Here is a 23,587-nt window from a genome sequence, read left to right as displayed (position 1 = left end):
ACTTTAGTTCATACTAACCAATATTCTCTGAAATATTCTTTAATCATTTATTAAGATTCAAAAAGTATCCATTACATTTATATGTACCATTTTATTCAGCCATTCCCAAAACGAGATATAGTCCGTAGATTTTAGTTCTTTCTCCTCTACTTCCACTTAATTCCTGCTTCAAAACAGAAAGTCTGAGGGCAGCCAGGTAGCACAGTGAGTAAGAGCACTGGCCCCAGAGCCTGGTTCCGGCCTCACATACTTAACACCCACACAAAATAACTGGCCGTGGGACCTTGAGCAAGTTATTTAACCCCAATTGCTTAAAAAAACAAACAGAAAAACCAGAAAGTTTGTTTTCTTTGTGACAATTCCCTCCTCAGAATCTTATTGCTCTACTTCCTTACTTCCATTTTTCCTTTTTTTAGACTCTCTAATAAAAGATGAATTTATTATTTTACAACAACACTCAGCAAATTAAGATAAAAAACAATCAAGCTGTTTCATGTATTGTAAGGTGACTTAAAAGTTCCCTCTCATTTCCAAACCTCATTAAGCAGTTATTACATTTATGAGGCAAATCAGCTGCTTTACTGAAATCTAGAGGAGTTTTAAGATCTTCAGTCTGTCCCGTCAAATATTCACAGTATTTACATAAATAAATACCTTCAGACAAATGCGAATTTAAATGTTTGCAGTATTCTACCATGTTTGAGAAGTACTTCCCACAATCATCACAAACATGGGAGAGAATTTTTGTGTGCTTGATGGCCACGTGCCTGTTGACATTTCTATGCAGTGGACTTTGAAAACCACACAGATGAAGAAGTTCTTGCACTTGTCAAAAGTGATCCTGCCCAACAGGCTGTAGTGGCTGTGCTTGCGGGCACAGCTCTTGTAGCTCAGTTTCATCAGCTTGCAGGCATTCGCGTCGACCAGGTTCAGGCCCTCCAGCGTTGGTCTCATCCTCACAGAACCAGCACAGGTACTCCTTGCCACAGCAGTGTTCCTGGAAGTTCAGACAGAGCTTGCTGCTGTAGAGCTGTGGGTCACACTGTTAGTACCAGCATAGGGAGTCGCTGAAGTGGATGTCGGTGATGCGGGGGCCCAGGCTATCCGGAAGCATGGTTCGGTAATCGCAGTATTTACACAAGTAGGCTTCCTCCTCATGCAGTTTGGCATGCGCCAGCAGGAGCAGGTTGGTCGAGAAGGACTCATTACAGACTCTGCAGCTGTTGGAGAGGGTGCACTTGTGCTTGAGGACCACGTACTTCTTTAAGTCAGAGAAGTACTGGCTGTTGAACTCACACAGCTCACACTTGTAGAGGTTGCTGCTATTTTCTGAGAGGTGACATTCAAAGTTTGGCTTTTGTACAGAATTTTACACAGCTTAGCAGATGACTCCTCGTTGACTTGGTCCTGAAAGCTTTCTGAGGACAGGTTTTTGGTCTCATAATCCTCGGAGATAGTGCACACTTTGGCAGGGATGGGCACATCTCCAGCCGTGGACATTTCCATAGGGCTCTCCTAACGAGGCTACTGGCGAACTCATTCCGGAGAGTCACATTCCTCACAGATTTCAATATCTGCATATTTCTCCCTAGAAAAGGCAGCATGATCTAGCATCCTGTATACAGGGCAGAACCAGGTGGTTCTGACTTCTGTTGCTGGATTTAATCCCTTCTGTGAATTTAGGCAAGTCATTTGATATCTCTCTATCAGAATCTTCATCTTTGTTCTCAAACTGTTTTAAATCTGGCTATCATAAAACAGACACTGTAACAACTATCAGAGAAAATTCTGTTTAATTCAGCTGTAATTTTGGTTATTCCTGTAGAATCTGAATAAGGAGAATGGTCTTCCTTTTCCTTTTTTTGAGGATGTTCATTCACATCTTTTCAATTAGGTGTAATTCTTTTTTTTTTAAGCAGTTGGGGTTAAGTAACTTGCTCAAGGTTACATGGCCAGTTACTTTGTGTGGGTTTTAAGTATCTGAGCCCAGAATCGATCCCAGGTCTCCCAACTCTGGGGCCGGTGCTCTTAGTCACTGTGCCACCTGGCCACCCCATTAGTGTAATTCTTAATAATGGAATTAAGAGGAACAACAAAGGAATGCCATGTTGTAATACTTCCATAAGGAGGGAAAATACCCAGGGATATACTGCTAGGGAAGCAAGTTTCCCATTTCACAGACAAGGAAACTGAGGCACAGGGCAGTTAGGAGGCTGGTCCTGGGTCACACAGCAAGTAAGAGGTTGGGGCTAAACCTGAATTTGGGTCTTTCTGACCCTAGGCCCGGGGCTCTCAGTCACTCAGGGTTTCTCCAGGATGACTCGGTTTGCCCATTTGTATAATGGGAACAGGTGTTCTGCATGCCCACTCCATGAATGGGGCCACTGAGGCCCCTCTGAGAGGGCCTTTGGTCTGGGGAAGTGTGGCTCCTGCAGCCTCCCTCCCATTTCTTTTCATATTGAGTTTGATGTGTATGTGCTTGTAATGGTAATGGGAATTTGAAGATCTTCTTTGCCCCTTGTAATGGCAAGCAAACAAGTACTTAGTGCCTTGTTTCAAGTTGAGTCTTACCCTTGATTATATCTAGTCTTTGTTAAGAAACAGAACTTGTGAAACCCATAGTGGGAGGAATTTGCTGATGCAACAGGAAGAGGAGGAACAGGGAGGAGGTAATGACCACAAAAAAAATCTGAGCACAAGCTGAGACAGAGCCAGAACTGCTGAGAGCAAGCAGCATGGGGGCTGAGCAGCTAGTGTGAGTGAGAGAGGGGCATTCTTGCTTAAGGGAGCCTGTTTTGTTTTGAAGGCTTGATGGAAGAGAGGCTTGGGAATGTTGGTGTTCACTGCATTGGTTATGTGTACCAACTTTGTGGTCACTATGATGAATTTGGCTTTCTGGTTTGGGGATCTGGTTGTCTGGTATTTGAATAAATGCTTTGATTCTGTCCTCCATGTGGAGAACTTGTTACATTTTGTGATTCATAACTACACCAGCATATTCATAGCTGCCATGGGCACTGTGGATATTGCATTGGCATTATAGTGTTTAAACTTTCTTTGCCCATTTTAGGCTTATCGATACTCACTTCCCCTACCCACTTCATGTTTTTATGTTCTTGTCAGACACTGCAATTATGACAAGCAGAAAGTTCTATCCCCTTCTTTCTCCTTTATTTTCCCCATCTTATAACCCTGAGAAGAAAACAAACCCACATTTGTACTTCTGTTTTTATTTAACTCCCTCAAAACTCCTTGAAAAAAAAAATAAGGTTCTGAAATAATACTTGTTTCTTCTCTGTTAGAATGTTAACACTACAGTAACATACTATATTGTTCAAATAACTTAACTATGTAAATTTCTCTTGACTCTTATGCATGTATTTTTAAGTTCCCACTCAGCTCTTGTCTTTTCATCAGAAATGCTTGGAGTCAGGGGCAGCCAGGTAGCACAGTGAGTAAGAGCACCGGCCCCAGTGTCGGGATGACCTGGGGATAGAATTCAGGCTCAGATACTTAGCACCACACCCAGAAATAACTGGCCATGTAACCTTGAGCAAGTTACTTAACCCCAATTGCTTAAAAAGAAAAAAAAAACAACAAAGAAATGCTTGGACTCCTCTATTCTGCCAAAAATCTACTTTCTTTTTTTTAACTTGTGAGAATACTCTCAGTTTTGAAGACTGAATTATTATTGGTAAGCCAATACCTTTTGCCTTTTGGTTAAAAAGTATCCCAGTATCTCCTCTCATTTATTATAGAAGCTACAAGATCTTGTGTAATGCTGATAGTAGTTCCCTGGTATGTGAACTATTTCTTTCTGGATGCTTGAAGTATTTTATATTTGATATAAGAACTCTAGGGACTTTTCTTTTGGGGATTCTTTTCATGAGGTTCCATCTATTACTATTACTATCCATCTTTACTATGACATCTGGTTCAAATATAAATGGAAAATTTTTATTTATTATTTCATGAAATATATTGTACATATTTAAAAAATTATAATTTTCAGGAACTCTATTTTTTTATTGTAACTCCTTAATCTCTTTATAGTTATGTTTTTTAAAAATAAAAGATATATTTTTCTATTTTTTTAATCATTTGATTTTGTTTTAATAGTTTTTAACTGTTCCAAGGACTCACTGACTTCTGTTTGACTTATTCTGGTTTTCAGGGATCCCATTTCTTGGGTAAGGTTCACCACTTTCTCTTCTAAGCTACTTTTTCTCCTTGTAATTCTTTCCTCCAGAGTCTGTCTATATCTTGCTTCATGGTTTTAAGTATTCATGTAATCTTCATGGAAAATCCATGCTTTTCTCTGAGCAGCTGCTTGCAGTTATGTAGTATATTTAAAATTTTTATACTTGTAAATGTGTCTTTAATTCAGTGCTTCTTAAACTGTGGGTTTAACTCTTTCTCCTCTACTTCCTTTTAATTTTTGCTTCAGAATCAGAAAGTTTGTTTTCCTTGTGACAATTCCCTCCATGGAATCTTAACTCCCTCCTTACTCCCACTTCTTTTGCTTCCCAATTTTTCCTCTACTTCTCTTACTTGATTTTCAAAATCCTTTTTGAACTCTTCCATGGCTTGCAATCAATTCATATTTTTCTTGTAGGCTTTTGACGTAGGAGTTTTGACTTTGTTGTCTTCTTCTGGTTGTATGTTTTGATCTTCTTTGTCATCAAAGTAAGATTCTATATTCTGAGGTAGGACTCTGCTTCCAGTGGCAGTGGGGTGGGGTGAGGGTAGTGTACTGTCCTAGGCTTCAGTGGTTTTGTGTAGCTGTTTTCAGAGAAACTTCTAGGGACCTGTAAATTTTCAGCTCTTCAAAGGTAATATGTCCAAAGGAGAGGTATTTACTCCTCTCCTGGCCTGTGCTCTGGTCTATGAGTGACCCCAAGCACTCTTTCTTGCCTTGGAACTGTGAGGAGGATTCCCTCTCCAGTGGTGCCATAAGCCCCACCATGCCAGGGTACTCCTCACTCCAGGACCACCACGCAGGATTGCTGCCCAGATCCAACCAGCAAAGTAAGAGAATCCTGTCTCAGAGCCAGGAAAGAGATCCCTGTAATCACCCTCTGAGCAGCTGCTTGAACCCTCCACTGTCTGTTAGCCAGCAGTTCTAGAAGTAGCCGCTATTACTACTGCTGTTGCTGCTTCTGCCGCAGCTGCTGTCATCTCCACCACCTTGGGGCTGGGGCTTGATTGCACTCCTCTTTCACCCACATCCCACAGAGTTTTCCCACTGACCTTCTATGTTGTTTTTGGAGTTTGTAGATTGAGAAGTTTGGAAACTGCTGCAGCTGCCAGTGATTCAGTCACCTGAGGCCTGCATGGCCCATATCAGACTGCACTCCAACCCAGCCCAGTGTGATAGGCTCTTCCTGTTGACTTTCCAAGCTGTATTGGGCTAGAGATGTGTTTCATTCTGTCATTTTGTGGGTTCTGTAGCTCTAGAATTTGTTTAGAGTCATTTTTACAGGTATTTGAAGGGGTCTGAGGGAGAACTCGAGCAAGTCCCTGCTTTTACTGCACCATCTTGACTCTGCCCACCCTTACTCCTACTTCTTAATGGATCCATATGGAGTCATGAAAAATTTGGCAACTGTAAAAAATTTCTGAACACACAATGAGCAAATATTAATTCAAAATCAAATGAGTAATGAATCTGAGGTGTTTCTGGCAGTGCTTGCCAGAGTTGCATCTCCGCCTTGGTTCTAAACACAAAGCTTGAACACTTTGCACTGCAGATGCCCTCAGGCCATATGATGCCAAGAAATGGTGCTGAAAGGTGAAGAGGGGTCACAAATGAAAAAAATTTACCTAGCCAGGCTTTAATTTACTTGTCTCTTCAGCTTTGGTTCCTATATTGGGTTTTGTGCTTAAACAAGCCACCTCCCCCTGCTTCATTTTGGTTAGGATAGTCAGTTCTGCTTAGTCTCACCTTAAGTCCACGATGTTCTTGTGCTGACCTCCACCTCACAGGGTTAGGCCTTCTCCTGGATCTTTAAGATTCAAAGTATTGAATCTTCAGGGCCTTCTTTGGCATTTCAGTATGGATTTTGAAGGATCTTAGAGCTCTTCTACCTTGGCTGTCCTAGTATGAGTATTGTAGTAGTGGGCTTGGGCAACATATCACCAATTGAAACCCTGAGTCATTCTTGTTTTCTGGAGTTTTCAAAATATTCATCCTGTGGCTCTCTGAAATCCCTGTTTTTTTCTTATCCTCCTGGTAACACCAGACACAGAGCCTTTTAGGCTATACATGTCCCATCTCTAGGCACTAGGAGCTGTTGTTTCTGGAATTTTTTGGGAAGGTAGGAGAGAAAGAGAGCACTTTTTACTTGCTGGTAGGTTGCTGGCTGACTTTATGTAATTCTGGCATAGAAGATTTTATTTATTATAGTTTTCATTGGATTTTTTTTGCTTTTTGGAGGGCAATTGGGTTTAAGTAACTTGCCCAAGGTCACATGGCTAGCTCTGTGTGTGTGTGTGTGTGTTTGAAACATTTTTTTAAATGTTTCACTAAAGTTTCAATTTCTTTTTTTTAAACATAATTCTATCTAGTCACAAATTTGTGTCCCCTCTCATAAAAGCCTTCCTTAAAAAAAAAACAACCAAATAAACATAGTAAGACAAAGCAAATCAAAACTTTGACTAGATCTGAAAAGTTATGCTTTTGGAATCTTCTGGATGGTTAAATGGAAGACAGACCATCAAGCTTCCTATTGCAACAAAACACTGGGGAAAAAAAGTTCAAGAAATCCAATGAAACGGGGGCAGCTAGGTGGCACAGTGAGTAGAGTGTCAGCTCTGGAGTCAGGAGGACCTGAGTTTGGATCCGGCCTCAGACACTTAACACTTACTAGCTGTGTGACCTTGGGCAAGCCACTTAAACCCAATTGCCCTTCCTTCCACCCTCCAAAAAAAAAGTAAAAAAAAAAAGTCTCTCCTCTGAAGAATACAGTGTCTACAACTGGTTGAATAGCTCAGATTCAAAGTGCCATGGACAAATGAGGGTTAAGAGGGAGAAAAAAATAACCTTATTTAACATTAAGAAAGATTATTTCTCAGGGAATTGTGCCCTTAACTATTGACTCCTGCCTGAACAACTAGAGTTGGTTACTTGAACTTTTTGAGAGCCTACAGAAGAATGGCCCATCTTCATTCAGTCAATCCCAAGCTGCAACTCCAATTCCATCAGAGAAAGGTAGTTGAACTTGTAAAGGGGGAAAAAAGAAGTATTAACATCTTATTAACACAATAACATCTCATCATTTGCGGTAACATCCTGATATGGAGAAATCATTTGATCAACTTCCATTTACTCTTACATTAAGAAAAGAAAGATAATGACAACACAATAACAATAAAATATAACAGAGAGAGGAGGGCTCAGATGTTGTGTGGATAGAATTAATAAGATTTGATAATGTATTAGATATGAGTATAAATGAAGAGTGGATGATGACCCAGAGATTTCAAACTTTCTTGGGTAAAAACGATGGTGATACCCTTCACAAAAAAAGAGACATCAAAGAGGCTATTATTTTCCCACAGGAATGGATGTCTATGATAAAACCTGGAGTCCTTTCTGAGGGATCTTGATGAACTTTTATTACTAAAATCACAAGGACCAATACTCAGGTCCATAGAATCAACATAAGTGAGGAGAAAAAGGTGTACCAAGAACTACCATCTGGTTTCTGTCATGGTCAGATTCAGAATAACCATCCATGTAGCTTCTATTGAGGTCCTTGGATAAACTGACCCATTCCAAGTCACTATAGTATTTGACAAATTTGCTTCCTGCAAAAGTTCTTTTGTCAAATATCCTTTTGATTATAAAGTGAATGATGTGTCCCTCCTTTATGATCTACTTTAATTTAGAGACACACTGGATAAATGGCCATATGAAGATTTTTTTTCTTGGATGCCCATGATCCTCACAGCCTCAGGACTGTAAATAATAATACTATGGGATATAGAGATCATGCAGTACAATGCCTGCACTTTAGCACAGCTACTGTTAAAAAAATATATTTACAATCCCTCAGAGGATTTTACAAAATCACTTAGTTTCTTTATTGTCATGAGCAAGAGAGTCAAGAGGATCTGCTTAGATAAACAAGACATTTCTATAAATTTTTGATGAAAAGATCACTGGGAACTACTGATTTCTGTCCATGCCAGTAAGGTTATCTGTGCTTCCTGGGGTTACCTTGGCTACCGGGAATATTGAACCAATGAGAAGTATGTGGCAAGGGGCAGGTTCAATGAAAACTTCTACTGGCAATCCACAGCAACATGGCTGAACAATAATACATTACATAAATGGTTCATGGCTTCTGAAGGGCAGAATGTTCCTTGAGGGGTGGGTCTTAGGGTTGTGGACTCTGGCATCTGAATCCCAGGGACCCCTTGTCATCAGCAAGGTACAGTTTATCTCCTTGCTGACTTTGAAAATCCTCAATTTTCTGCGCTTGAAGTAGAGTTGATATCTCTGGTCCAGATTGCCATGAAATCCTTGAGGTACAGTTCAGTAGATTTTTGTACAATAAAACTTTCAAGCAGTCTCTGATTATTCAGAAAACTGGGCTCCTTCAGTAACTTCTAGCTCAAGCATGGACACCATGTTTATTTTCTCAAGAACCTTGTATAAAGACCATCAATTTCCCCAACAGAGAAAGATCAGAAATATGGTCAAAGGAGACTCTAAACATTCCAAATGCATTATTATGATTTCTTTGTGATTTCCACCTTCAGCTTTTATCTGGTGCCCATTGAAGGAATTTGAGGAAATCTATTTATAGTTCATTCCTCCACTTCAGAAATATTTTCCCCTCCTCAGTACTGACAATGGCATATTCAGTCATGGCCCATCACCCTAGCATTCACTTTAGAAAATTCATCTGAATTTATATAAAGCACCTGAAGCTTTATAAGAAGGCTTCACAGAGGAGGTGAGGCTTAAGCCAGACCTTGAAAGGTGCTATGGGAGTTCAGAGGAAGGGAGGAATCACTTTCTACTTTTAGGAGCAGGGGAAATTTCCTAGTAGAGTTTATGTGCCTTTAAAATTGTGACAGGAATTGAGTTTCCTCTGCCAATAGCATGTTTTTTCATATGCTGCCTGGAGCCTGGTAGAAGATAAATGTTAAATTCTTCATTTAGAAGATGCAGAAATTGAGATCCAAGGAGTCAAATTATCCTTTTTGGTTGATAGATTATATTCCAATCTGTGTCTTTCAAAAATAAAACCTGGGATGGCTGTTCTCAGAGGTCTGCCAGCTGACATATACAGGAAGAATACCACTCCTGCCAAGCACTAGAGACTTATGCATGAGTAAATTCCACAAGATTAGCCAAGATCCCATTCTGGCTGCTCTTTATTATTTTTCCAAAGTGAATGTTTTTCCAAGTGAATTGCATCATGTTCCAAAAGGAAATCAATCACACTTATCTATGCAGTCACAAAATAGAAATCAAAATGATGGGGTGGTAGGTACGTAGGTCAAGAGAAAAACAACCATAGGCTTACTCAAAAGAATCAGAAATTCTTTCCTCTATTTTTTTTTCAAGAAAAAATCAACTCTAGAATGATAAGATAGTAGTTACTTTTGAAAGAGCTAATATTATAATTAGACCACTTGCACTAGTAGTAGATTTAGAGGGAAAAAACATAGCCTGCCTATTCAGATGCTCCTGGAAACTCTGCCAGACATAATGGGAATTTACATGAGACTGTTTTGTGTAGCTCATCTTACCTTATCATAGATATATATATATATATATATATATATATCACATCTCTCATGTGCCAAGATGTACTTCAATTTTCTTTTATGGATTTATGTCCTTATTGACATCAGTTTAATTTGCTTCCCCTCCATGCATTCTCATCTCATGGGATTCTTATCTATTTATTTCCATAAATCTTTCTTAGAAGATGTGTCTAATGTACTGGAAACCTTACGAAGGTGCCAAGGATAGATTTGAAAAAAGCTGAAGTAATATTTGAACTGGGAAATATGGACAAGATCCTGCCAAAATAGTTTAAATGCAGGGAGTATCAGTGCTATTTCTGGACAAACATTTTCAGAAAGACTAAATAACTAGTTATTTAGCTTGCCCCCCCTCCAAAATAATAGAAATTCAGATTTTCAAAGTACTCTGGAAGTAATCAAGTCTAATTTCATAATGTAATAGTTGAAGAAATTGAAGCCCAAATTAGATCATAGCTTCATAGATTTAGTACTGCAAAGCACCTTAGAGATTATCAAGGACAATCCCCACAATTTTCCTATGATTAAACTGAGACTCAGAGATATAGTTTGCCCACCCTCACATTTTTGGTAAGTGAATAGGGTTCAAATCAAGGCCCTCCTGATTCTAAGTCCAGTACTCTGTCCACTGCCCCAAAGGAGTCAAATTCATGGCCATGTGGCTTGCAAAATTCGCAAGTGCAACCCATATCAGAATAAAATGTAATTGAGAAGTGTTTGAAAAAAATCAATAAAAATGCAATACAACATAGATAATTTTCATTTGCACTGTTCTGAGTCAATATGGATTTCATTCCAAAAACCCATGTCTTTTGACTATTACTCTTCCAGCTAAAGCATGCTAATAATTCTGAAGAGTCTGTCATTTGACTCTATTTTCCTACTCTCTTATTTGCCACTTTGTCTCATGATCAAATTCCTTGAACTGGTAGTTGGATTCTACTTGCTTTGATATGGACATTTTGCATAATTATCAAAACATTGTACACACATTTTTTTTTTCCTGAAAAAGACAAATTTTTCCTCAACCAGTCATATTAAGAAATGGATATCTTAAAAAAAAAAAAACTAGTACCATTTACTAATAGGTAAGAGCACAAGTACTTTCCAAAAGATTATCATTATAGACATTTTTGCTACCTAAGAAAGATTGCAAACAATCATATGAAATCTTGAATAATGAAGAAAAAGCAAATCAAAGCAGCTATTTCACTTCACACCAATTGGATTGGAAAAAATGATGAAAGATGAAAATATTCAGTGGGCAAAGGAGGGGCAATGGGATGTAGTATCTATTGGTGGAGCTATAAATTGATCTGTCTTGAAAATCAATTTGTAATTATGCAATACAAATAGCAAATTTTAAATATTTTTCACCCAGGGCTTCCAATATTGGGCATATAACTCAAAGTGATCAAAGGCAACAACAAATGACATACACATATATTTTCATAGAATCAATTTTTGAAGAAGTGAAATACTAGAAACAAATTAGTTGTCCACCAGTTGCAAAATGAATTAACAAATAGTATCATGTAGGTGACATGTAGGTGTATGATAGGTTATTGCAGGATAAGAAATGGAGGATATAAGGAATTTAGAGGAAATTGGGAATAATTGTATGAAATGCTACATAACAAATTAAACAGAACCAGGAGAACAGTACATGATCGTCACAACATAATGTTCAAATAAAAACAACACAAAATTCAGTCAAACACTGTTTATAATAACCAATTTTGGTCCCCCGCCCCAAGAACTGCTAATAGAAACACTATTAACTCTTCTTAGTAGAGGGATAGGAGACCAAAGATACAGCTTATGATATGCACTTTTGGAAAATATATGCTGGTTTTTCTTTTTGTTGTTGTTAAAAAGGAGAGTTGAATGGTGCAGTTAATGTGAATTGACTGGTGTAAAGACAAAAGCCATTAATAAAATTCAAAAGAAAATAAAACACATATAAAAAAGAAAATATTAACCTAACTGTTCAAGTCCTCAAATTATATAATGCCTCAGTTCTCCAATGTATATCAAGTAGATATGTTTTAAGAATGTGCTAAAATGGTGAATTTTTTCTATAAATACTCAGAGTGAATGAATTTGAATAAATTTAGAGTCAAGTAAAATGGGTTCAAATCCTTGCTTGGTCACTTACTAACTGTGTGGTTTTGGATAATTCACTTGACTTCTCTAGTTTCCTCATCTAAATAGTAAGGGATTGGATGAGATTATTTATTAGATCTCCAACAATTCTAAATTCATATTCCTGTAACTTCATAAGCAAAACACACAGCATTTTGCACTTCTAGCTCTTTTCTTCCTCTTTCACACAGTTGTTTTATGAAGCTGTACACTGTTTTATGGGATCAAGTTCATCAAACATAAGTTCCCCAAGTTTCCCCTTTTACACCTTTAAGTAACCCATTTTTCCTCTCTCTTTTAAGACTAGGAGACAGTCCCTATTTTTCCAGTAACATTTAACCTCTTAACTTCTGCTATGCATGTCTATGTCTTTTTTGACTAATACCTATCACATCTAGAATCTAATGTAAACTTCTCTGTTTTTCATTTAAAGACCTTTATAAATTAACTTTTAAAAGTCTTATTATATACTATTTCCCGTCATGTATATGTGCAAGAGAATTTTGATAAGCAACATAGCCATAAAAGGATAGCAGTTAATAAAACTTCATTACTACTCATAAGAAGAGAACAGATGTCAACAGGGAATAGTCTCTGTCTGGCTGAGGGCAGTACACAGTTTTCATAAGGTAGGCAAATGTCTCCAATTTATATGGCATTTTAGGCAAAGGGTCAACTTACACCAATAGAAGATGGTCCTATAGGAGAAGAGGGTTGACTAGTCAGGACAGGTGAAATGAGGATATTTTAAAGTTTTATTAACAGTGAATAATGATGAGCAGGGATTTAGAGAACTTAACTCTGACCACAGCAATCCAGGAAGAGGATAATGGCTAAGGACAATGCCCAGTGTTTGGATTTACTAGTCTTGGAATAAATGAAAACTAAGGGGCCAAAGCCAGTCAAGCTAGTTTTCATCACTTCATAGTACATATCATAATGCTTCTTGTATCTCCAACGTCTCCTTTGTACCATATGCATTCATATCTGGAATTCTTTTCCTCATCACTTCCACATTTAAAATTGTCAGCTTCCTTAAAGACCCAGATCAATTGCCACCTTTTGGAAATACCCAATAACTGCAAATGCAATGGGTGAACTTACCCTTAAAATGGAAGGGGATAGCAGAATAGATTAGAAAGCAGACTCCAATGGTGTTTTCTTTATAAGAAACAATTTGAAATAGAAAGATTTACAGGGTTAAAATAAGCGGTTAGAGCAAAAGTGATTGTTCTTTAGGTGAACTCAAAAAAAAAAAAAACCAAAACAAGAATAACAATTATGATTTTAGACAAGGCAATAGTAAATGTGGGCAGTTAGGTGGTGGAGTGGTTAGAGTGACAGTCCTGAAGTCAGGAGGAGAAATTTTCCTGACTTCAAATCTTGTCTCAGACACTTAGTAGCTGTGTGACTCTGAGGAAGTCACTTCATGCTGTTTATCTCAGTTCCTCATCCATAAAATGAGCCAGAGAAAGAAATCACAAACTACACCAGTATTTTTACCAAGAAAACCCCAAATGAAAAGTCAGATATGACTGAAATGACTAAATAACAACAAATAGTAAACATAGATTTTTTTTTTTTGCTTTTTGGAGGGCAATTGGGGTTGACTTGCCAAAGGTCACACAGCTAGTTTTTGTGTTAAGTGTCTGAGGCCGGATTTGAACTCAGGTCCTCCTGACTCTAGGACTAGTGCTCTATTTACTGCCCCACCTAGCCAGCCCAATTGACTTCATTTAAAAAAAAAAGATATTAGTGAAGAAACTACCTATGGTAACTAAAGCGATCATAACTAATGAACTAACATCAATTCTTACTAGATATTCATTTGGGGTGTAGGATATGTTCAGGAAAGATTAGCACCTCTGGTGTGAGGGCTGTGGAACCCTTTTCAGGGTTGCTTTCTACCTTTGGTGTCCATCTGATCCACCTAACTCTTACCTGTGGTTCCAAGAAGCTGTAGCATGTGCAGTGGCCATACTCCGGTAAACCATTTAAACAGAAAGGTTAAACAAGCTTGAAGGAAACTGAAGAGTCTCAAATTTGTCAGTGAGTTATGGGGGGTGTCTACCCCAACCATGTGAAGATTTCCTCTGGTTGAATGGGCAGATGAGAACAAGTTGCTCCAATGACTATGAAGGCAGCTTAAGGAAGCACTATGAAGTAGTATAGCTTGGTTAGATGTCAAAGACATCAAGGTCATCCACTGCATCTCTAGCCATTGTCAATCATTTTGATTCTGTCCTGCCAGTGGACTAGAAGAGAGAGTGACAACTTCGTGTTGACAAATTTTTGCAATTCTGCCTCACTTAAGTAGAATTTGTGCACAAATAAAAAGATAAAACCCATGCAATTTTTACCATTTTTGCTTATCTCAAAGTCCTAGGCAGTAGGCAAGTGATGAAGCAGCAGGTGTGGATACACTGGGAGCCATAATCACTACTCAGCACACAGGTGGCCCAGGCCATGGGGTCATCTTTTCACTGGAAGCAGCAGTGGTATTTGGCAGCCCTCTTGGTGTCTGAGCAATTTTTAAGGAGCACACTGTTCACTTCCTGGTGTGAGGAAGGGTCTAAAAAAGGTGCCCTAAAAACTTACCCCAAAATACCAGCAATATCCTGATTACCGTGGCAGGTGGGGATCCCACCCTGTTGTCAAAAAATAAAAAAAAAATATACACAAAAATTTCTGCAAAGATGATTCCATTCACCATCAGTACATGGAATGTGTGCACACTTATAAACAATGCAAAATCCAGTAGATCTGAAAGATGAACAGATCTTGTTGCAAGAGAACTCAGCAGATAACATATCCAAATAGTAGCCCTGAGTGAAACAAGGCTGGCAAATGAAGGCCAACTTGCTGAAGTTGGAGATGGATACACATATTTTTCTGGAGGAAGGGGAGTGCTGTGAAACCAGTTTAGGTTTTGCAATCAAAACTAATCTAGTCAACAAGTTTGTATGCCTACCAAAGGGAGTGAATGATAGGCTCATGACAATGTGATAACCACTTGCAGGAAAATGCCACACCACCATCCTCAGTGCCTATGCTTCCACCATGATGAATCCTGATGAAGTCAAAGAAAAATTTTATGGAACCTGGAAACCTTTATCATCTGTATGCCAGAAGAGAACTAGTCACCAATCCTAGGTGACTTTAATGCTAGAGTAGGCTCAGACTATTTGACATGACAGGGAGTCCTTGGAAGGAATGAAGCGGAAAGCAGCAATAGCAATGGTCCTTATCACTGAAAACTTGTGCTTTACATAACCTTCTTATCTCATAGTCTCCTCAGCACTTTCTTCCATTTACCTAAACACAATAAAACTTCATAGATGCACTCTTACAATAAACATTGGCATTTAATAGACCATGTGATTATAAGGAGAAGAGATGGACCGAATGTGAGAGTGACAAAAGCAACATGTAGCACAGAGTGCTGGACTTATCCTTTCCAAGCTAAACATTCACATTCAATAAAATCAGCAGCCCCAAGGCAAAATGACTATCAGAAGAATTAATGTCAACTGATTAGAGCCCTTTTCTGAGCTGTTCAGAATAGTTTGTTGATAACTTGGAGGGAAAGTTGAACCAGGGAAAGTTGGTGTGGGCATCTTTCAGACACTTGATGTACAGCACTGTTCTTTCTCATCTGGGTGAGAACATGCAAATATCAAGATTGGTTTGATGAAAATGATAGGGAAATTCAGAGGCTGCTAAATGAAAAACAAGAGCTCTACAGTATTTATCACTAGGATGGTTCCTCCCTCTCTAAAAAGGCAACATTTAATTCTGTCAAAAGTAAAGTACAGGGGGTGGAGCCAATTATGGTGAAGTGAAAGTAGGAACTTATCTGAGCTTCTCAGTGAATTCCATCAGTAACCTCTAAAAAGTGAATCTGAATGGATTTTAGAGTGACAGAATACATTGGGAGACACAGTATGGCAGATTCCCAGTCTAGGAAACTGTGCACATAGGACTGGGCAGGGGGAGAAGAGAGCATACAGGCTGCAGCAGCAGGGACCTCAGACCAGACCACAGCAGAATGAGAGTGAGACCCAACTTCACAGACCTCTCACCATGGGAGGGGAGATCTGTCAGAGCTGGTCAAGAGTAAACAAAGGGCCCATGGCAGTGACAGCAGCTTCTCCTGGGGCTATCAACCCACAGCCTGAATGTTTAAAAATCACGTACCTGAACTTCCAGGAGCCAAGATGGCTGAGTAAACCCTAGTTGCTCTAATCCCCTTCCCTGACCCTGAAAACCCACAGATTATTGCCCTCATATACTATCCTGAAACAGTGGAATCAGCCATAGGCTTGGGAATCCTAGAGAAAGGGTGACTGAAACTGTGCCAAGCCTGAAGTGAAGGACGGGAGGTGTCCCAACAAACCCCATCTCAGCTGGCCAGCAGGAGATCCCTAAGCCCAGGGGAGTGGAGCCAGCAAGCTCTAACACCACAAGACCAGGTGTGCCTTAGCATAATCAAGAAAATCTGGAGACACCAGCAAGGCAGGCTGCCAGTTGCTAAGCCTGCCCAAGCTCTAGCCCAAGGGCACAAAGCCAGAAACTTGAAGTGGCCAGACCACCCCTACCACATACCTTATTCTGTGAGTCTCAGGATAACCCAGGGGAAATACTGAGAGACCTGGCCTTGGCCTCAGTCTAGACACCCAGAGGCTACAGTACACAAACTCAACAACCAAAACCCTAGTTCCCAGCCTGAGAAGTGTGGATCAGAGCCCTCTGTACCCCAGAAGTAGAAATCCACTATAAAAGCCAGGAAATAGGCAATCACAATGGGCCAGAAGCAACCAAAGATGACTGAATCCTATTATTGTGAATGAGAAGAATCACTTTCAGGAGACACCATCAACTCTATATCCATACCTGAGACCACAGAAGGAAATATGAACTGGCCTCAAGCCCAAAAAGCATTCTTGGAAGAACTCCAGAAGGATTTTAAAAGCCAAATTAGAGAGGTAAAAGATAAATTGACCAATTCTTTTAAAATTACATTGACCAAAATGGAAAAAATCTCACTGAAGAAAACAAATCCTTAAAAAGTAAAATTTGTGAACTGGGACAGGAGGTTAAAAATGTAACTGGAGAAAATGCCTCCCTAAAAAATGAAATCTGAACATATGGAAAAGAAGCTTCAAAAATTAATGAGGAAAACAATTCACTAAAAATTAGAATCATTCAAGTCGAAACTAATCACTCCATGATTCATCAAGAATCAGTTAAACAAAACATGAATGTTGAAAAATTAGAAGAAAGTGTAAAATATCTCACTGGAAAAACAACTGACCTGGAGGACAGATCCAGAAGAGATAATCCAAGAATTAATGGTCTACCAGAAAGCCATGATGAAAAAAAGTCTGGACAACATCTTCTAAGAAATTGTAAAAGAAAACTGTACTGCAGTCTTAGAATCAGAGGGTAAAATAGTTATCAAAATAATTCACCAGACTCCTCTTGAAAGAGATCCCAAATTAAAAACTCCAAGAAATATAGTAGACAAATTCCATAATTATAAGGTCAAGGAGAAAATGCTGCAAGCAGCCAGAAAGAAACAATTCAAATATTGTGGAACTACAGTTAGGATCACACAAGACCTAGCAGCTTCTACATTAAAAGATGGGAGATATTGGAATATGATATTTCATAAAACAAAAGAGCCTGGACTGCAACCAAGGACCAACTACCTAGCAAAACTGAGCATAATCTTTCAGGCAAGGAGATGGTTATTCAATGAAATAAAGGAATTCCAGAGTTTCCTGATAAAAAAGCCAGAGCTCAATGAAAAATTTGATCTCCAAATAAAAGACTCAAGAGAGACATAAAAAGGTAAACAAGGAAAAATCACACACACCCACATTCACATAACTTGTGATTCAATAAGAGAAAACTGTTTACATCCCTATATGGGGAATGTTCCTATCAATATAGAAATTTATATAATTATCGTGACATTTAAAAGGGATATACATAGGTAGAGGGTGTGGGTCTAAATTACTCTGATTAAAAAAAACCTTATTAAGGGGTGCAAAGGAATTGTAATGAGAGAAAAGGAAAAGAGGAGGCAGAAAAGCCACACAAAGAGGCATAAAAACATACTATAGTAGAGGAAAAGAAGGGAGGGAGATGAGCATTATGTGAACTTTATTCCCATTGGTTTTGGTTCAAGGAGGGATTAACATAATCGTTAAGTTTAGGATTCTAACATGAAAAGACCTAAAAATTCATTATAACAGAGGGTAAGGAGGGTGGGAGAAGAGCACTGTATGAAATTTACTCTCATTGGTTTGAGTTCAAGCAGGGAATAACATACTTCGTTAAGTATAAAAATGTATTGTGCACTATAGGCAGTAGGAGGGGTAAGTGGGAAAAAATGGGGGGTAATTAGAAGGAGGGAAATAGCAGTAAGGAGGAAGGCCAGGTAAAGGGAGGGAGGTGCATAGTGAGGGAATACTGAGGGAGGCAGTGGTCAAAGGGGAAACTTAAGGAGGGGAATGGAGAAGGGAGAAACAAAAGCAAAAACAAAGGAGGAAATAGGACAAAGGGAAAGAGAAAGATAGTGATCATAACTGGGAATGAATGGGATGAACTCTCCCATAAAACAGAGGCAGGTAGCAAAATGGATTAAAAACCATAATCCTACAATATGCAGTTTACAAGAAACACATCTGAAACAGAGGGATACACACTTTTTAAAGGTAAAAGGTTGGAGTAAAATATATCATGCCTCAGCTAAAGTAAAAAAAGCAGGGGTAGCAATCCTTATCTCAGATAAAGCAAAAGCAAAAACAGATCTAATTAAAAGAAATAAGGAAGGAAACTATATCCTGCTAAAAGGCACCACCAAGAATAAAACAATGTCATTACTTAACATATATGCAGCAAGTGATATAGTGTCCAAATTCCTAGAGAAGAAGTCAAGGGAATCAGAGGAAGAAAAAGATAGTAAAACTATCCTAGTGGGGGCCCTCAATTTCCCCCTCTCTGTATTTGATAAATCTAACCTCAAAATAAACAAGAAAAAAATTAAGGAAGTGAATAGAATTTTAGAGAGGCATGATAAACCTCTGGAGAAAACTGAATGGGGATAAAAAGGAATATATCTTCTTCTCAGTGGTACATGGCACGCAAACAAAAATTAACCATGTACTTGGGCATAAAAACCTCACAACTCAGTCTAGAAAGCAGAAATATTAAATGCATCCTTCTCAGATCATGATGTAATAAAAATTATATGTAATAAAGAGCCATAGAAAGATAGCCTAAAAAGTAATTGAAAACAAAATACTTTAATCCTAAAAAATGAGTGGGTCAAACAAGAAATTATAGAAACTATATAGAAACAGTAACTTCACTCAAGAGAATGACAATAATGAGACAGCATACCAAAACTTGTGAGATACAGCAAAAGCAGTTCTTAGGGGAAGCTTTATAACCCTGAATACATGCATGAATAAAATAGAGAAAATGGAGGTCAATAAATTGGGCATGCGACTGAAAAAGCTAGAAAAAGAACAAATTGAAAATTCCCAATTAAATACTAAACTAGAAATACTGAAAACCAAAGGAGAGATTAATAAAGTTGAAATTAAGAAAACTATTGAGTTAATAAATAATACTGATCTGATTTTATGAAAAACCAATAAAATTGATAGACCTTTAGTCAATAAGATTAAAAAAAAGACAGAAGAAAACCAAATTATGAGTGTCAAAAAGAAAAAGGGTGTATCTACCTCCAATGAAGAGGAAACTAAAACAAAAATTAGGAATTATTTTGCCCAATTGTATGCACATAAAGTAGATAATCTTTGTGAAATGGATGAATATTTACAAAAATATAAGTTGCCTAGATTACCTGAAGAAGAAGTAAATTACTTAAATAACCCCATCTCAGAAAAAGAAATCGAACAAGCCATCAATGAACTCCCTAGGAAAAACTCTCCAGGGCCAGATGGATTTAATAGCAAATTCTATCAAACATTTAAATAACAATTGATTCCAATACCTTACTAACAATTTGGGAAAATTGGAGAAGGAGTCCTACCAAATTCTTTTTATGACACAAATATGGTAGTGATACCTAAATCATGAAGAGACAAAATAGAGAAAGAAAATTATGGACCAATTTCCCTCATGAATATAGATGAAAAAAATTTAAATAAAACATTAGCAAAAAGACTACAGTAACATATCTCAAGAATAATACACTTTGATCAGGCAGGATTTATTCCAGGAATGCAAAGATGGTTCAGTAGTAGGAAAACTATCAGAATAATTGATCACAACAACAATAAAATTAGCAGAAACCATATGATTATCTCAATAGATGCAGAAAAGGCTTTTGACAAAATATAACACCCAATCCTATTAAAGACACTAGAAAGGATAGAATAAATGGAGTCTTCCTTAAAATAATAAGTAGCATCTGTCTAAAACCATCATCAAGTATTACATGTAATGGGGATAAGCTAGAAGCATTTCCAATAAGATTGGTGGTGAAACAAGGATGTCCATTATCACCCCTCTTATTCAATTTGGTACTAGAAATATTAGCAGTAGCAATTAGAGATGAAAAAGAAATTGAAGGAATAAAATTAGGCAAAGAAGAGACTAAGTTATCATTCTTTTCACATGATGTGGTGATATATTTAGAGAATCCTAGAGAACCAAGGAAAAAACTACTTGAGACAATAAATAAATTTGTCAAAGTTGCAGGATAAAAAATAAACCCACATAAATCCTCATCATTCCTATATATTTCTAATGAAATCCAGCTGCAAGAGATAGAAAGATTTGAAATTCCGTTTAAAGTTACTCTAGATGGCAGAGTAGAAGCACGACCTCCAAGGGGCTCTGGCTTCCACCTTCCCCAATCAATGTAAAAAGGGGACTCTGAACAAACTTTGGAGCTGCAGAACCCACAAAATGACACAATGAGGACAGCCTGGCAGGCTGGCAGGAATTGGCCAGCGCAGCACTCTGGGAGCCAAGCCCAGCCACTCACAAGCAGAGGTTTTAGCTCTAGGGCAGGTCTGACCAGCCACCAGCCAGAGGGACTCCAGGTCAGCAGCAGCTGTGGCCGTTTCCAGAATTATCAATATATAGATGTGAAGGACAAAGTGAGAGGTCAGTGCAGTCTGGACTTTGGGATCCAGTAGGGAGGAGTACATCGGATTTTCCCCCCAGGGCTAAAAGCTGCTGAGACATCTGGCACAGCCAACCAGAGCCACATGGCAGCTTCAGCTCCTGGCCTGCAGACTGTAGCAGGACCAAGCAAACAGTCTGAGGGGTAATTGCTCTTGCTTTAACCTGCTTGGATCTGGATTGCAGTCTAGGGTGGAAGTCCTGGGGTGTGTGTCCAGCTTTCCAGAATGTGGGGAGGCCTCAGAGAGGGCACCCAATTAATACCTCTGGCAGCTGAGAAAACCCCAGCATTTGGGATGGAAGCTCCCCTGTCTGGTGGCAGAGTCCTACTGTGGCAAAAAGCTCAGGGGTCAAGTGACTGAGGGGCAACACGACCAGGCAAAGGAAACAAAGCAGACAGAAGATTCCAACATTAGAATCCTATTTTGCGGATGAAAAGGAGCAAAGCATGGAACAGGAGGAAGACAGTGAAGTCAGAAGTCCTGCACCAAAAGCTTCAAAGGAAAATACGAGATGGTTACAGGCCATAGAGGATCTTAAGAAGCAGATAAGAGAAATAGAGGAAAAATTGGGAAGAGAAATGAGAATGATGCAAGAAAATTATGAAATGAGAGTCTGACTGAGGAAAATAAGACTAACTCAAATGGCAAAAGAGGCTCAAAAAGGCAATGAGGAGAAGAATGCCTTAAAAGACCGAATTTGCCAGATGGAAAAAGAATCTCAAGAGCTCAATGAGGAGAATCATTGCTTAAGAATTAGATTGCAGCAAATGGAAGCTAATGAGTTTATGAGAAATCAAGATGCTGTTAAACAGATCCAAACAAATGAAAGAATAGAAGGCAAGGTGAAATATCTCATGGGAAAAACCACTGACCTGGAAAATAGATCCAGGAGAGATAATTTAAAAATTATTGGACTACCTGAAAGTCATGATCAAAGTAAGAACCTAGAAATCATCCTCCAGGAAGTTCTCAAAGAAAACTACCCTGATGTTTTAGAACAAGAGGGCAAAATAGAGGTTGAAATAATCCACTGATCACCTCCTGAAAAAGATCCCCTGAAGAAAACTGCTAGGAATATTATAGCCAGGTTCCAGAATTCACAGGTTAAGGAGAGAATATTACAAGCAGCTGGGAAGACACAATTTGAATATTGTGGAAACACAATCAGGATAACCCAGGATCTAACTTTGATCTAACTAATTGGAAAAACATCAGCTACTCATGGCTAGGTCGAGCTAATATAATAAAAATGAAGATTTTACTTAAATTATATATTTAGTGCCATACCAATCAATCTACCAAAAAAATTCTTTTATAGAGCTTGAAGAAATAGTAACAAAATTCATTTGGAAGAACAAAAGGTCCAGAATATTAAGGGAATTAATGAAAAGAAATGCTAGGGAAGGTGACCTAGCCATACAGATATAATACAGATTTTAATCTGTATTATAAAACAGTAGTCATCAAAATTACTTGGTACTGGCTGAGGAATAGAATAATGGATCAGTGGAATAGATTAGGTACACAAGACACAGCAGACAATGATTATAGTAATCTACTGTTTGAGAAACCAAAGACCCCAATGTTTGGGGTAAGAATTCACTATTTGACAAAAACTGCTGTGTAAACTGGAATATTCAATGGCAGAAAATGGGCATAGATAAATATCTTGCACTGTATACCAAAAACAAGTCAAAATGGTTCCATAGTCTAGGTATAAAGGCTGATAACTATAAGCAACCTGGAAGAGCATGGAATAATTTAATTGTCATATTTATGGAGAAGGGAAGATTTTATGATTTAAAGATTTTATTTTAACAAGAGTTAGATAGCATTATGAAATGCAAAATGGATAATTTTGATTATATTAAATTGAAACATTTTTGTACAAAAAAGCCAATGTAACTAAGATTAACAGGGAAGCAGAAAATTGGGAAGGAATTTTTACAACCAGTGTCTCTGATAAATGCCTCATTTCTAAAATATACAGAGAATCGAGTCAAATCTATAAGAATACAAGTCATTCCCCAAATGATAAATGGTCAAAGGATATGAACAGGCAGTTCTCAGAGGAAGAAATTAATGATATCTATAAGCATTTGAAAAAAATGCTCTCAATCACTGTTGATTAGAGAAATGCAAATCAAAACAACTCAGGTACCACATCTCACTGGTTAGATTGGGTAAGATGACAAAACAGGAAAATGGTAAATGCTGGAGAGGTTGTGGAAAAATTGGAACACTAATGCATTGTTGGTGGAGTTGTGAACTGATTCAACTATTTTTGAGAGCAATCTGGAACTATGCCCAAAGGGTTATAAATAAGTGCATGTTTACCCTTTCACCCAGCAATTCCACTTTTAGGGCTATATACCAAAGATATCACAGAAGTGGGAAAAGGACTCATATGTACAAAAATATTTATAGCAGCTCTTTTTGTGGTGGGAAAGCATTGGAAATTAAGGGAATGCCCATCATTTGGGGAATAT

General features: G+C 38.2%; 1 pseudogene; it reads right to left on the bottom strand.

Moving 5' to 3' along the window:
- Positions 1–481: 481 nt before the first annotated feature.
- LOC138156923 (zinc finger protein 639 pseudogene) lies at positions 482–13,907 on the bottom strand (annotated as a pseudogene).
- Between the last annotated feature and the right edge of the window lie 9,680 nt (positions 13,908–23,587).

The sequence above is a fragment of the Petaurus breviceps genome, unplaced genomic scaffold, assembly GCF_028583685.1.
Source record: "Petaurus breviceps papuanus isolate PSGF00001 unplaced genomic scaffold, PetGlider_PUasm1.0 164, whole genome shotgun sequence".
Lineage (NCBI taxonomy): Eukaryota > Metazoa > Chordata > Mammalia > Diprotodontia > Petauridae > Petaurus > Petaurus breviceps.
Note: the sequence above shows the minus strand (reverse complement) of the source record. Positions and strands in the feature narration are given on the sequence as shown.